The sequence below is a fragment of the Anas platyrhynchos genome, chromosome 18 (genome assembly GCF_047663525.1).
Source record: "Anas platyrhynchos isolate ZD024472 breed Pekin duck chromosome 18, IASCAAS_PekinDuck_T2T, whole genome shotgun sequence".
NCBI lineage: Eukaryota > Metazoa > Chordata > Aves > Anseriformes > Anatidae > Anas > Anas platyrhynchos.
In genome coordinates, this window is record NC_092604.1 from 5871651 (window position 1) to 5885939 (window position 14289).

At 48.2% G+C, this 14289-nt stretch overlaps 1 protein-coding gene across 7 annotated transcripts in view; it reads left to right on the forward strand.

Moving 5' to 3' along the window:
• Positions 1–14289, forward strand: part of PAPPA (pappalysin 1) — a 383667-nt gene that overhangs the window by 18845 nt on the left and 350533 nt on the right. For 2 of the 7 annotated variants that reach the window (XM_072025098.1, XM_072025107.1), the window contains exon 1: positions 3731–4075. The exons of the other annotated variants lie outside the window; for them this stretch is intronic. The gene's annotated coding sequence lies outside the window, so the exon portion shown is untranslated. Of the gene's footprint in view, positions 1–3730; positions 4076–14289 lie in introns of those variants that run through there. 7 annotated transcript variants of the gene reach the window in all.

Sequence of the window (14289 nt, forward strand, 5' to 3'; positions counted from 1 at the left end):
TCTCTTTCTCTAGCCCTACTCACACAGTGCCGGTGACATGCTGGCATTAATCCCACTGCAAACCTCTGCAGCTGCAGCACCCATACCCCTCTGTGCCACGCTCCTTGGCCAAGGTGATGAATGGTGATATTGCCCGTGAAGACCAAAGTGGTTCTCCTGTGCTGTAAGATGAAGCACAGACACAAACCCATTTTCATTCCTCATCCATCAGAGTTTGAATTCAGGGCTCAGGGGATGGGAGGTCACTGTGTCTGCGTCAGCCATGTGCCACACAGTCCTCAGGTGTGGAGTTTGTATCTGGGTAAGAATACATCTGCCCTAGTGATCCAGACTGAAACCTGGGTTCTCATCTTCTAATAAATAGGTACAGTAAAATGAAATCTCATGGTAATGTAGTAAACTCTCACCATAGGGCTTGAAGCTGGGATTAAGCCCCAGGCACTGTGTGCTGGAGCTGGAGAGGTTGCTCTGTGCAGTTCAGGGTGAGCTGTTTTCACAGACCAGCTCTTAGATACAAACAAAGCCTTTGCCTAGTAATGAATAAAAGTGCTCAGATGATGGAAGCCTGCCAGGTTTTTACCCCAAAGCAAAGCAAAACAAAACACAAAGTATTTTTTTTTCCTGTTCTTTATTTATTGTATTCACTTTTCATGTGACTCCATCATGTGTGATGGAAATCTGGACAGATGTTTGTGCAGTCTCAGTCAGTCCAGCCTTACTGGTGAGACTGGATGAGAGCTCTCAAAATCCCCAGGACCAGTACAGCTCTCCAGTCCTACCCGTTCATTGAAATTTCACAACAGTCACCAGTAGCTCAACTCTCAACACAGGAAAAAAGCCTGCAGGCAGGCGGAGAGGTTTTGTTTCTGTAGCTATGTCAGATATCAGTGACGCTGTGTACATGAACTGGATGATTACAGGTCTGGGGAGCAGTGACATGCCTACCAGATAGACACTACTCTCACACATACAACATGAAACCAAAGGCTCAATTTAAACATCAGTGTGTTACTGAAGATTGTTAAAACATTCCTAACAAGATGAAATCATGGCTATTCTTTCTGTGACAGGAGCTATAAACGTGGATATTATTCCAAAATGGGCTCAGGGTTGCAGGAGGAGCTATACATAAACTTGAAAGCTTCAGAAAGCTTTTCAGCTCTTATTGAGGAAGACAACTGCAACAGAAAGGGATCAACAGACCAAGGAGATGGCTGTATTTTTGCCAGGAATATTCCTTTTACTTGCTTGCTGAACTGTGTTGGAGCTGGAAATTGCAAAAGCCCATACATGCTGAGTCCAGCATCTCTCCAAAATATCAGTAACTAGACATTTATATAAAAAGCAGATAGAGGCTATCTATAATAGCATCTGTAATGTATTATGATTTTATTCTGCTGAACATTACAAACCACTGACTTCTTTTCTGTTACATGGCCCTATTATGCCTGACAATCAGTTCAACCCACTCACATTAATTCAGTTCCCTCTCTGCCACCCTCCCAGCCTGGTGCACTGGCAGCAATTGCTTTAGATGTTTGCATTCAGATTATAGCAGAGATGGTGTATTTGTCGTCCAGAGCACAAGGTCAGAAGGATGTTTCACCCCTCTCCCCCTTGCAGTGCTGCTGCTTGGCTCGTGACTTTGTACACAGGAGAGCCACATCGTGGCGCATGCTGTGCAAACAAACACCAACCACGTGTTTGTCTTTGAGAAGCAGAAGACAGCTTTTATGCGAACAGGCCTGCTGTGGGTCCTCAGGGAGCAGGAGCCCTGCATCACCTTCAGGATGCAGGGAAAGGCTTTGACCTCTTTCTGCTGCCTTCAAGTGCTGCCTGAGGCTCATTTCATACTTTCCTCCTGCTTTTGCCCACATGAGGACATGTCAGTGTCGGCAAAATGGCACACTGCATAAACCCCTACTGCTGCCTCCATAGTGGGAACCTGATTTCCCACCACTTCCAGGACAGCTCAGCATTAACAGAGATTTTCCATTAGCTTCAGAGGCAAATGCTGTCATAGCAGAGATGATGATTGTAACAGGCATGCAAATGAGTAAAGTCATTTCATCCAAATTGACATCATCTTAATTACAGCAGCGTGATCAACCTTTTCGACTGTACAGATTGCCTATCAAAAACAGAGCAGACAGCTCGAGGGCACATCGGGCAGAGCTTGGAGAGCTGTGAGGAGAGGGAACTCCAAGGACAATCTGGAGGACTGAGGTGGTGTCAGCTTCCAAAAACTGAGTCCCCAGGCAAGGTGGCAATTTGAGCATCCCCCTCCTTGCTGGGCTTTCACATTAGCCAGCTGGCAATACACTGGAAGATTCCGAGAGCAACTGGAGTAAAGATGTGTGTGTGATCTGGTTACAGCTCACCTGAGACTCTCAAGGCAACCTGAATTAGGGAGAAGTAAGCAGCTGCTGTTGCTGTACACTGGGTTACACCAGGTCTAGGTTGCTTTTCCTTTTTGGAGGAATCAGGAATTGTCTCCAAGTTCTGTTCTCAGTCTCTGACTGTCATCACAAAATTGTTGCCTGGCTAATAGCACACGGACAGTTTCTGTTAGCACTCATCCTTTAGTGGGGTGTGAAAGGTACGATGCAACCCCAGGCAAAAGTCTGCCAGCTTGTGGGTTTTATCTCACAAAACAAGCTTCAGCCTCAGGACACAGTGCACATCAGTGCAGCCATGTAGCTCCTGGAGCAACCTGACTCCTTTTACTCATAACTTTGCTGTCTGCAGTGGCTTTGCACTAGGGTGTCCCTTTGCTGTGTCAGACCACCACAACACAAGCCTGAAGTTGGCTTCACACCTAGTACTATCAGGGCTACTCTTGAAACACTATACCCAGTGGCGTTGCTGTCACTGCTTCCAAAACTCCATCACAGAAATGGTGCCAAGGCAAAAGAACCTCCTTGCACTGCAATATTGCACTGATGCCTGCAGCAAAACCACCTCTGTCAGCCAGTGTCAGTGTCCCAGGAGGGACATGTGAGCCAGTAGCAGACCACGGCAGAGTAACCTCGTAATCTGCAGATCTCCTTTACTCCCTGAATGCGCCCCAACTGAGTTGCAGTAAGAGAAGTGATCGTCTGACTGGGTGCTGTGAGCACAGTGATGTCCTGGCATGTTCAAAGCATCACACTTCAGACATTAAACACAACATAATGGAAGATTTCTTGTAATTTTCCACTAGCTGCAGAGGAGACTTTAGTCTAAATCCGTGCAGTTCCTTCTATGTCTCTCCTCAGAAGACACCCTAAAATTACTAACATTAGTCCTGTTAAAAGTACTTTGATTCCTAGTGATATTAGCTACTGAATTTTGAGACTTGTAGCTAATGCTCTGTACCTGGAACAAATCCCTTCCATGCACTCAGGATAAGAAAGTAATCTCAAGAGCCTTTTGAATAAGCCCATGCCGTGCAGATTTCATGCAGAGGAACACAGAAGAGCCCTTACAAATGTACTCTGCACAAAACTGCAGACATGGACTTGTTTGAAATAACACATAAGTACTTCTGTAGAAGTAACACATTTATGCACATTTATATCTTCTGTTTTTGACTTTTCCTCCACTGTCTGCATCCACATAGCTCTCTCGGGATCCTACTATCAAGAGCAGCCTCCTTTTATTTTCATCCTTTTTTTTTTTTTTTTGTGATGGCACCTGACCTTTCCCTTTTATTTCCCTGTACAGACTTGAGTGTTATGTTTTATCCCCCATTTCAGCAGGGATAACCACACGTCCAGGAGTGCCCCATGGCATTTAGGCTCCTCTTAGCATCACAGCACAGCTGCAGGGGGCAGGGACCCACGAGGCTCATCAAGTCCAACTCTTGTTACATCACAAGGGCCACGGGGTGGGTCCTGGTGGGCCCAGTAAGTATTTAAGGGCAGGCTTGGGATGTGCTCAGCTTTCTCCGTGTGGGGCACGATGAGGTGAGCACCAGGCACCCGACCCAGCTTGGGACCTGGCCCCAAGGTGCTCCTGCTGTGCCGGGGACTGCGGCTTTTCCTCGGGAAAATCCCCGACGAGGCTGGAGGCCGGGCAGCGCGGGGGACTCCAGGTAAGGCCCCGGAGGGGCGGGGGGGGGGGTTGTGGGGCTGGGCCCCGTCCCCTCGCCCCGTTCCTCCGCGCCGGGGCCCGCTAGGTGGCGGCAGCTCCTCGCGGCTGTGTGGTGCGGGCTGAGGGGGGCAGGGATGGAGCTGGGGGGGAGCCACGAGCTGCTGGGCCCCCAAGGGCTCCTGAGGGGGCTAGGGGTGGCTGGAGGCCTCCATGTGCCCTCCCGCCGGCCCCCTGTTAACCTCCCCGGGTGTTTCTTCTCTCGGGGCTGGAGCATGGCTTTGGATGTGTCTGTTAGCTTCGGGTAGTAGGCTTGGGGACAGCTTTGTGAGAGCACAGTTAGCTTTTTAGGGCAAGGGATGTTGCATCCTAACCCTGCACAGGCTGTGTGACTCCCATCTCATGCCTCCTGTCCTGTGGATTCACCTCCATGTGTTTAGGAGCCTTTTCTGTGTGGGGGTGCCTGAGCTCTTAGCAGCTAACACAACCACCAGAGAAATGGGGGAGCAGGATTTGTGACTGGCTTTGCAGCAAGCAGAGGAGGTGGAGGTTTGCAGCCATCCAAGGTGCCTGCTGCTCGGAGGTTACCGTGTGTCCTGGGTGTGCTCCTTGGGCACTGGGAGAAGCGTGTCAGGGTTTGGCAGACCAGCTCTTGTCCTTGCTTGGAGTGGCACCTGGTTATGGGCTGTGCCCTGATGCTGGTACAGGCCAATGCAGCTTCACCCCACAGTAAGGCCTTAGTATGTGGTTTCATTTAACTAATTTAACTAGTAGCTATTGGACTTGCCACAGTTTGAACAAAATTTCATGTGAAATTAGTGACAAAGCAGAAACAAGCTTTGCTGTTGTTCTCTACTTTACACCAGGACCCTCACATGGTGCCTTTTGCTGTGCTAGCACTTGATGTGTTAATTGAGTGAAATCAGTCCTGGCTAAAACCTTTATGCTCTGCACATGCAGCAGAATTGCTTTGTTACTCTATTTATAGGCACAGGATAAATGACTTGATGAAGGTCAGGTGAGAAAGTTGTTGCAGAGCTGGGAAGTAAATAAACACACAGGCAATGGGGAGGGGAGGGAGGACTGTGATGTTAGCTCAGATATCTTAATTCCCTTTTCATTGCCATTAGGCCTGTCCATGCCTTTTGCCTGCTGCCCTGTACATCTGTGTGGTACATGCACTCTTCTTTCCCTGGCTGTGGGGAGCATCCCTTCTACTGCAGCAGCAATGCATTTCATGGGAATGTGCCTTTCTGAGTGTTTGCCTGGTGCTTTACTTAGGTGCAGTGCTGGAAAGAGAGCAGCCCTGAAGTCTTTTGTCTCTGGTTACAGATTTGCTGGGAAACTTTCAAGAACTGGGCAGTTTTCCCAGTGCCTGATGTCTCTGGCTTGTGCAGCTTTGTAGCAGAGTGCAGGGTCACCTGGGCATGTTTGAGTTGTGTGGAGTGACAGGTACCCTGGCTCTTGCTATTGTCATTCCTATAAAATGGAGTATGCTTCACTGCATTTCTGTTACCCTGAAGCTGCCTTCTGCTCTAATGTGTCTCTACTATCAAAGACAGAAGGCTGTTCCCAGTAGCTGGCATACAAGGCAGCACAACCTGTAAATGAAGATGTGCAGAAATGTGAGTCTCGATATTCCATTTGCTTATCTTCATGTAGCTCACCAGAGGGTATCTCTTCCATCAGCCACTTATCGGGCTGTTGAAGTGCTTACCCAGCTGTGCGAGAAAGCCTTGCTCACCCTGAGCTTGCTTTTCATGGAACAGTCCAACAAAGTCAGGGCCATCTGTTCCCTGGAGTTCATTTGGGTCCAGTCCCTCTTACCCTTAACACTTTGGTGCAATCTAACAGTGGAGTGAGTTCTCACCTTTTGCTGAAGTGCTGTTTCTCTTCCTGCTTTCCTGATATAATGTGTAGAAATGCTGATATCCTGTGGATGCAGGTGCTCAGAGTTAGCTCTTCTCTGAGTGGCAAAGGGAACTTGTTAACTGTTAACTCAGTGCTTAATTAATGGTCTAACATGCTGGGTGGAAATGCTCCCTTCTGCCCACTGTGGTTCTGTTACTGCATTGTGTCACTGTACTCAAATCCGCACTTTGTCAATGCTAAAACGTTAATTGCACTTGATACAGACAAATGGGATGAATATTGGTAGCTTACATGGAGCTCTTGATTCCCCTTGTGTGTCTGTTCTGTGAAACATTTGGAGGGCTGAGCAAAGGAAGGGAAGAGGATAGTGAGTTTGAGGCCCTTATTTCCATTTGCTGAAGTCAAATGAGCGGAATTAAATGTGACCTGTCTGAAAGCCAACCTTGTTTCCAAAAAGTGCATGGGGAGCTGAGATCAGAAGACACATTGCAAACATTGCAGTAGCATAACTTGAGGCAAGTGCAATCATTTACTTGACTAATGAATCCCCTGGGCTGCTAGCAAGAGAGCAAATCTCTCATTCATCTTCTTAATTTAATAAGCAGAGGGGTTGGCCTTAAGGGTAAATGAAATGCGTAGTGATCCCATGAATGTTTCAGCAAATTGATGTACAGTAAGATAAGGGAGATTCAGCAAACAGTTTACTTTATTCTGAGAGTCTGTCCGTGGGTTTTAAGGGGAAGGGAGAGAAGTTAGAGCTGATAGCTCTGTAGTGCTCTCCACTGTGGTTCTCTCCTGATCCCTCCAGTTTGTATGGGCTGGAACACATTTTTGTTAGGATATCATCTAGTGAGCTTAATATAACATAAATGCCTGTTGTGCTGGGTGCTGCATATAAGACAGTCATTAAAGAGCTCAACAAGCTTGTTGAGCTCTGTGACACATGAAAGGCTGAGCTGGGAATATAATCTGTAGCAGATGACTGTCATGTGTCTGAATCTGCTGTGAGGGATCCCCCCTTGGAAGGGTTCATGGAAGAGCTGGAAGATGCCTGTACTTGTGGGGGTCTAAAGAGGCTCACTCCCCTCTTCTGTGCCCTTAATTATTTTAAAGAAATCAGTGGTGTGAAGCAGTGAAATACTTTAATGGATGGAAAAGTGATCGTTGTTTCTGCCATCACAGCAGTTACTTCTGTGATCTCCTACGTAAATGATATTGTGAGACTGAGGCAGGGCTGAAGTCACAATACTGCAATTGATAGTAAGCTGCTTAGCATAAGAACAGGGTGAGGAAGCTTTTTACACATGCAGTGAAGCTAGTAGGTTGGAGGCTTCTTTAAAAAGCAAACCCCAGAAGGGAATACTTAAACTTCAATTAAACCATAAACCATATAAAGTGACTTTTGGGAGGCTGGCTAAAGCATAAAGAAGCTGAAAATGAAAATACTTGTTCTTGGCTATTGTCGGAGAGAGGATTTGGGGATTAGATGGTCCATTGCTATTGTATGTAGTTCATTACTTACAATCTTCCAAGGCCCTTTATAAGGAACACAAAATACAGAGTAGCAAACTGCATTGAATTCTCAAAATTTACTGCCTTTAGGTATGTCATGGATATCAGAGTCCTTGAAGTCCAGCTGCTTTGTCAGATTTTCTGTTAATGAAGGTAAAATATACAGTTATAATGAAGTTCATCTATTGCATTGGAATTTGAAATAGCTGCCTTTGTGAACTCAGTCTTATTTATGAACTCAGTCTTCTGGAAGCTACAGAATATGGGTTTAAGTTGTGAAACTTTGGAGTTTGCTACAAGTAAGATGTAGCAAGCTGCTATTTTTAACTGAGGTAAATACTTAAGTGCTAAACCAGTTGTTAAAGTAATGCTGCTCAGTTCTGCTATTTCAGGAGCCAAGCTGCAGTTCTGAGAGCCTCTGGGACTGAGGACCTTGCACATATCAGTACTGCAGCATTCATGCTGCCACACAGTGAAATCCCTCAAACACCCAGCAGGTGCCTGGGCTTGTTCTGAGCACATACATGGGCTCTGTGCACTTGAGAGCTCTGTTTGCTTTGCCTCCAACTCCTGTAATGCCTGCAAAGTGCAGCAGTGATGTCCATGAGGTGATCGCTGTCAATGCTGTGTGCGAGACGCTTCTGTGTCAGGAGCACCCACAGCTTGTGGGGTGTGGGTAGCTTTATGCTGTAACAAAGAAACTCTGACTTAATTGGACTGCTAATGTTTTGTGTATCCTCTGCACTACTGTAGCTGTATGAGATGCGTGTTTTAGGATGCTGAGGGATGGGGATGGGATGAGCATGTGCCTCTGCTCAATGAGGAGTACCTGTGAGCTGGAGCACTCCTTAGATGTTGTATGCTGGTAGCTCACTGCTGTTACAGTTCAACTGCTGTCTTCATCCCTTCTTGTGACAGGACTGGCTTTGTCAAACAATGTGGGGTGAGGGGATGTGCCACGGTTGAGCCTGAGGTCAGGGAGTGGAGCTGGCTGGTGCGGGTGTCGGTGGGGCTGTGATGGGGTGGAGGTGAGGAGCAGTGGCAGGATGGGACCTTCCCTTCTGCAGGACTGCCCAGCGGGGCTGGATCACAGCACAGTGTAATGGTGTGTCCCAGGGGCTCCTTCACAGCCCCTGGGTCAGTGTGCCTGGCACCCCCCTGTGTGTGCAAGCCCCATTTAGGGGGCTTTGCTCCTTGACCCCCCTCTGCCTGTCTCTTGGTGGGTGCTTCAGCACTGCTTGCTGGTGTTAGTTCAGCCCAGTGCTTCGCTGCTGTAGCCTGCTCTTGAGCTCTGCACTGGTGTATTAGAATAATGAAGTTTTTGGCTGTGCTGCTGGCTGTCACGTCCTTCCGAAGAGTCTGGGCAATGTTCAGATGTGGAGAACAAGTAGTGGAAACAGCAAGTTGATTCAGCCCAGCGTTCACCTCCGCATGCCAGGGCCTAGATAAAGTTACAGGTTCTGTGTGAACCTGGTGAGCTGGGGCGAGAGGCACCTGTGGCTGCCACGTCTGATTCCCGGTTCCCAGTTTGGTGCCTGCAGCTCACTCTGGACTGGAAAGTTGGTGTCAAGCAGGTGTCAGGTTCACAAGGAATAATCTGCCTGCTGATGGGCCCTGGGCTATCAACAAGCAGGTTGCACACTCAGGCACTGCACCCCATGCATCCTGTCTCCAAAGGGCCCTTCTTGCCTTGCTGCCTTTCTGTGTAATTGAGGCATTTGATCAGGGCACCGCTGTTGTGTGGCTGGTGAGAGAATGGCTCCAGAGAAGCTTGGCTTGAAATGGAAAAGCTGTGTGATGGGGATATGCAAGTGCTGTAATACCAGCCAGGGCCTGAGTTTGCATATTCCTGCCTCTCTGAGGGTGGCCGGTGCCAGATGTGTCTGAGAAAGGTGCCAGAAATTCCTTCGTGTGCTTTTTTAAAATGTCAAACTCTTCTGCCCGCTCCACTGAGCGATGAGATCCTGCGTGCCTTTGGATGTGCCTCCATGTTCAAAATGGTAGTTCTGCACCTCGTTCCAGAGCTTGCTGGGTTTCATTTGGCCAGAAGTCCAAACCTCTCCTGTACTCCTGCCCCAGGAGGTTTAGCCTTAATGCATTTATGTGTACAAGGAGAAGGGAACATTTCTGTTTTTACAGATGGCGTGGATTCAGGAAATCCAGTCAGCTGGTGTGGATCTGGAAACCATTCTGCCCTTATTAACACCCTCCGATGATATAAACAGAGAATCCCCAAAGCAAGGAGCAGTCTAAATAAAACTTCAGGCCAAACCAGAACATCTAAGGTGTGCCAGATCTTGCCTCAGGGAAAGAGGATGGGAAGTGCCAGGAAAGGGAAGATCTTAATTTTGAAGAGAAGAGCCCCATGATCAAGGCGAGCCTGTTCTCTTGCCTCTGCCTCCTGGGAGAGGGGAGAGCAGAGGAAGGGATGTCCTAGGCAAAGGGTTTTTCTCTGCCACTGCCTTGTCCCTTCTCTTGGAAACAGCTGGTGAGGTCTAAGCCAAGGATTGTCTCCTGACAGGGGTTGGAGGGTAGAAAGCAGTGATAGATCTGAGCCTGCCCTTGCTGTCTGCCTCAGCTCCCTGTCTGTAGCACAGGAACAGCACCCACAAGCAGCAGCTGTAGAGCGGTACCTGCAGCTGGTGGCAGCTCTGAGGTCTTGCTGTGTGGCTTTGGCCTTTGTCTGGAGGGAGCTCTGGTGGCAGCAGGTACGTGCTGTCTGTAGCTGGGGATGTGCCACTTGCTGTGGGTGAAAGTGCTGCCCCGGGTGTGCCTGTGCTGTGTGCCCTCACCCTGGCTTGGGTTTGCTGTGGGGAGTGGAAGCTGATTTTTAATGGGGTGCTTGTGAGGGTGTTTCTGTGTCCTGCTGAATAGGCTGTGACAGTTCTTCCAGGGTTGACATCTCTGATCAAGGCCAAGATAAAGAAGGGGCCAGAAAATGTGTGATGCAGCTTGGAGATCTGAAACTTCAAAAAGGGAATTTCCTCCTTTTCTTCTACAGTCTCATCTTTCTGCTTTCCTTTTATCTTCTGTTCTTTCCCTGCAACTCCTAGTGTAAGTAAGAAATAATTTAATATGCTAAGACAGGAGAGAAGTTGTTCCATGCATTGCAGATGCACAACATGTCTTCATTAACTCCCCATGACATTCAAAATAGCTGGAGATAGACAAACTAAATCTGGGAAGACAAATATAAATACTGTTCTTCCCTTCCTCTCGCCCCTGCACAGCGCACCCCCCTAGGGCGTGCATTCAATTACTGAAGATGAATGGAGCAAAGCAGTGCAGCGGGCGGGACGCTCGGAGCGGTGCTGCCTGCTGCTGCCATCAGATGGCCCCACACTTCACAAAATGTGCTCCCAGCCGGGGAGATCTCCGTGGGGGCTGCAGCCCCTGCTTCCCCTGGAGGGCTGGGAGTTTGCAGGAGACAGGGGTGGCTAGCGGAGCATTGAGCATTGGTGTTCTGTCTGATCCGGGAGCTCTGCAGGCTCCTGAAAGTTTCTGCGTTTCCTAAATCTCTGCTTCCTGACCCCCTGAGGTGTTTGCAAGGACAGACCTTGGTGTTTAAGGCATTGGACAGGGAGTGAGGGCAAGAGCTTGCTGTCCCCAGCCCTGCAGCATGGGAGTGGAGGCCGGGTGAGGGAGCTTTTCTGCTGGGTGTGTGGGCACGGGCTGGCAGCAGTGGTTCTGCTCTCCGGGACAAATTGTGTGCCAAGGCACTTCTGCTCAAACAGATCTAGGTGGCATCACTGAGAGCTCATGGTGCTTCTGGCTGGCTTTTGTTCTACTGGCTGTCGGCTGGAGATGGCCATTCTGGGTGGTCGGGTCCACTGTGGCTTGTCTTCCCAGCACAGGAGGGGTTTGGGGCTCAGATCTGTGCTGTTGGGGGAGGAGAGTTGGTGTGTAAGGCAGCACAGGTGCAGAGAGACTGAGCTCTTAGATACAGCATCCTATCCTGGACACTGTGAGCACATCTATGGATCCTGTTCAGCAGCGGTTAATGTGCAATCTGTACAAGGCTTTGTAATTCAGAGGTCTGAACTGAACCTTTTCCAAGGGAGAGCAGTCCCCGTGCCCTGAGTTCGCAGCCAGGTACCCCGAATGCCCCGGCGTGCTGCGACGCAGGTGCACGAGGAGCTGCTCTTTCATGCTTCCCCGCCCGTACTTCGCCAGACTCGAACTCCATTCAAGCCTTACTTGCCTGCAGTCTCTGATCTCGGAGCTCTTCTGTTGCTGCAGTGCTGCAAGAGTTAGGGTGAGTGCGATTACTGTGAGCTGTGGTGAGCAGCTTCCCAAGGAAGGACTCACCATCTCTTCCCATTATAGTCTTTTCAGTTCCCTCCATCTCTGTGCACAGCAGATGATTATCTCTCAAAAGCATTCTGATTTTTTTTCCCCGTGCAGTTCAAATTATCCTTTCCTAAGTGCATTACCTTGCATTTGTCTGCACTGAACTTCATCTGACTTCGTGCTGCCCATTCACCTAGCTTTGTTAAATGTAATTGAAATTGAGTTTGGGCTTGAGGGAGGCCCGGGGTTGATGTAGCAGAAAAGTAGAGGGCTGTGTTTCCAGGACTGAAAAATGCCCTGTGAGCTATTGCAGTTGTTGAGTCCTGTTAAATCCAGTTGTGTTCATGTTACAGTGAATTAAGTGAACATCAGAAGAAAAAAGGCAGGGCAGAATCTCATCTCTGCACCATCAAGACTGGTGTCTAGTTTTCTAGCTTAAAACAAGAAAAAATGACTAACCTTGCATGAATTCATGTTTATGCTCCTTTGAGGTCAGAATCTGTCCCTTGGAAAATCTGCAGAAACTGCAGCTTTTTATTTCCAGTAGAAGTGGGATGAGAGCAAAACAGGGATTGCTACCTCCTAAGTCAGAGGACAAGCCCTGAGGGCTTGCTACAGCCCCAGCAGGAATCAGGACACAGTTTTCTCATTAAGAACAATATCTGCTTCCAAGGCCTTTAACCAAGTTCATCTACACAAATGAGCTGGTGAATAGTCTTACAATTTACTTGGATTGTTTCATTGTTTAAATTACTCCAAGTAACTGGATAATCATAAGAAGTTAAGCTTTTAATAGGAATAGTGGGGGTAAAGCCACAAACTACTGTTAAAATGAAGCTGCTGCCTGTGAATAGAATTACACAGTCCAGTTGAGTACAATAGCAGGGGACTGGATTCAGCAGCCCAGGCAGCAGCAATACCTTTCCATCCCCTGCTGTAGAAAGGCTTTAGTGGTGTAAGGTGATGTGCTGCTGGGAAGGATGCAGCCCTCTGTTTGGAGAAGCGATCTCCCCACTGACTTGTAGCTTGCATGCAGGTCAGCCGTGAGATGTGTACACAACTATTTTTTTAAGGAGTCCATCAGGAATAGAAGCTGAGCTGAAATTCTCCTGGCTGGGGTTGGCAGGGGGAGGCATTTCAAAGGGTGCCCCTCTGTGCCCCTGCCTCCCCTAACAGGGACAGCAGCTGTAAATGATGTGCCCTAATGCTGTCATCACCTTGGTACTGAGCCTTGAGAAGAGTTGGGTGCAAACCAAAAAGAAAACCCCTCTCTAAACTTCATGGCAGGGATTTTTTGACCTTATAGCTTCCCTATTTAAAAAAAAAAGTGAGTGTTCTGTGTGCAGTGCAACACACAAAATGGGGCGAGATTCTGGTTTTTGATCAGCTACTGAGCACTGAGTGGAGATGAAGCAGAGGGGACAGCGTGAGGCGTGTGTGTTGTAAGTACTTCTGCAGCAGTGGTCATCCAAGTTGTGCTGCAGATCTCCCTGTGCTCCCTCACCTTTCCCTTCATCAGTGCTCTGTGGTCCTGTTCCTGTCAGTGGTTTATTATTGCCTTGGTGGGGCTCTTCCCTCCTTTGATTCCTGTGCCTTGCACAAGGAATGACTCCAGCGTCCCTGTGCATGACCAGCAGCTTCAGGTAATGGTTAGTGGCAATTAAATGAGGCTCTCCTCCCCCACCCTGCCCCTTTGTTAAATGAATCTAAAAAGGCTTTGGGGACCTGGGGGGGCGGGGGGGCTGAGGGAAAGCAGGAGGGAAATGAAAAGGGTTCATAAAGTGAATTTTAAGAAAAGCCTAATGAAGGAAATGAACCTCCTGAGAGATCAAAGCTGAACCTGCTGTGCCAATGTGGAGAATTTAGGCTTTTTCTTATGTTTCCACTGGCATGAAAGCACACACACACATTTCTTCCAACAGCTTTAACTCTTACGGTCCTGTGGGGTTGGCACTAATGGCCTGCTTCTGTTTTGCTCAGTGCTAGGGCTCAGCTGTTTCAGTAGGAATTTGCTTGTGTCGAGCCTCTTTTCACTTATGGAGAGGATTGGGCATCCCTGTGATGCATCAGGCCTAACAAAAGAGGGATGCCACCTTCTTCCCCTTCAAGGGCCAGGCCAGCTCTGTGCTATGCCTTGTGGCACTGCTCAAGCAAGGATCCTGCCTTTCCTCTTGCTGAAATGGAACTGCAGGGAAATGTTGCCCAGAGTGGGAGGTATGAGGGCAATACTGCTCTGTTCCCTGCTTCTTGAGAGGTAGATAGTGTTTGAAGAGGGAAACTGCTGATCACCTCATTACTGTAAGCTATGGAAATGTTATGTAGTCTTAAAAATTCCATTTTCCTAAAAAAAAAAAAAAAAAGAGCTCTCAATAGGCTCAGAAGGGGATGGAAATGTTGACTGAGTTGCATGTAGTTCCATTAATCATGGAAAGCGAAGTGAAGGCTCTTAACTTTAACCAATTTTTGTAGGCCAGACTCCCTGTGCCTATATTTTTTCCATTACACATGTAATCTACTTTCTGAAAAAGGTCTAGGTTTGCTTAG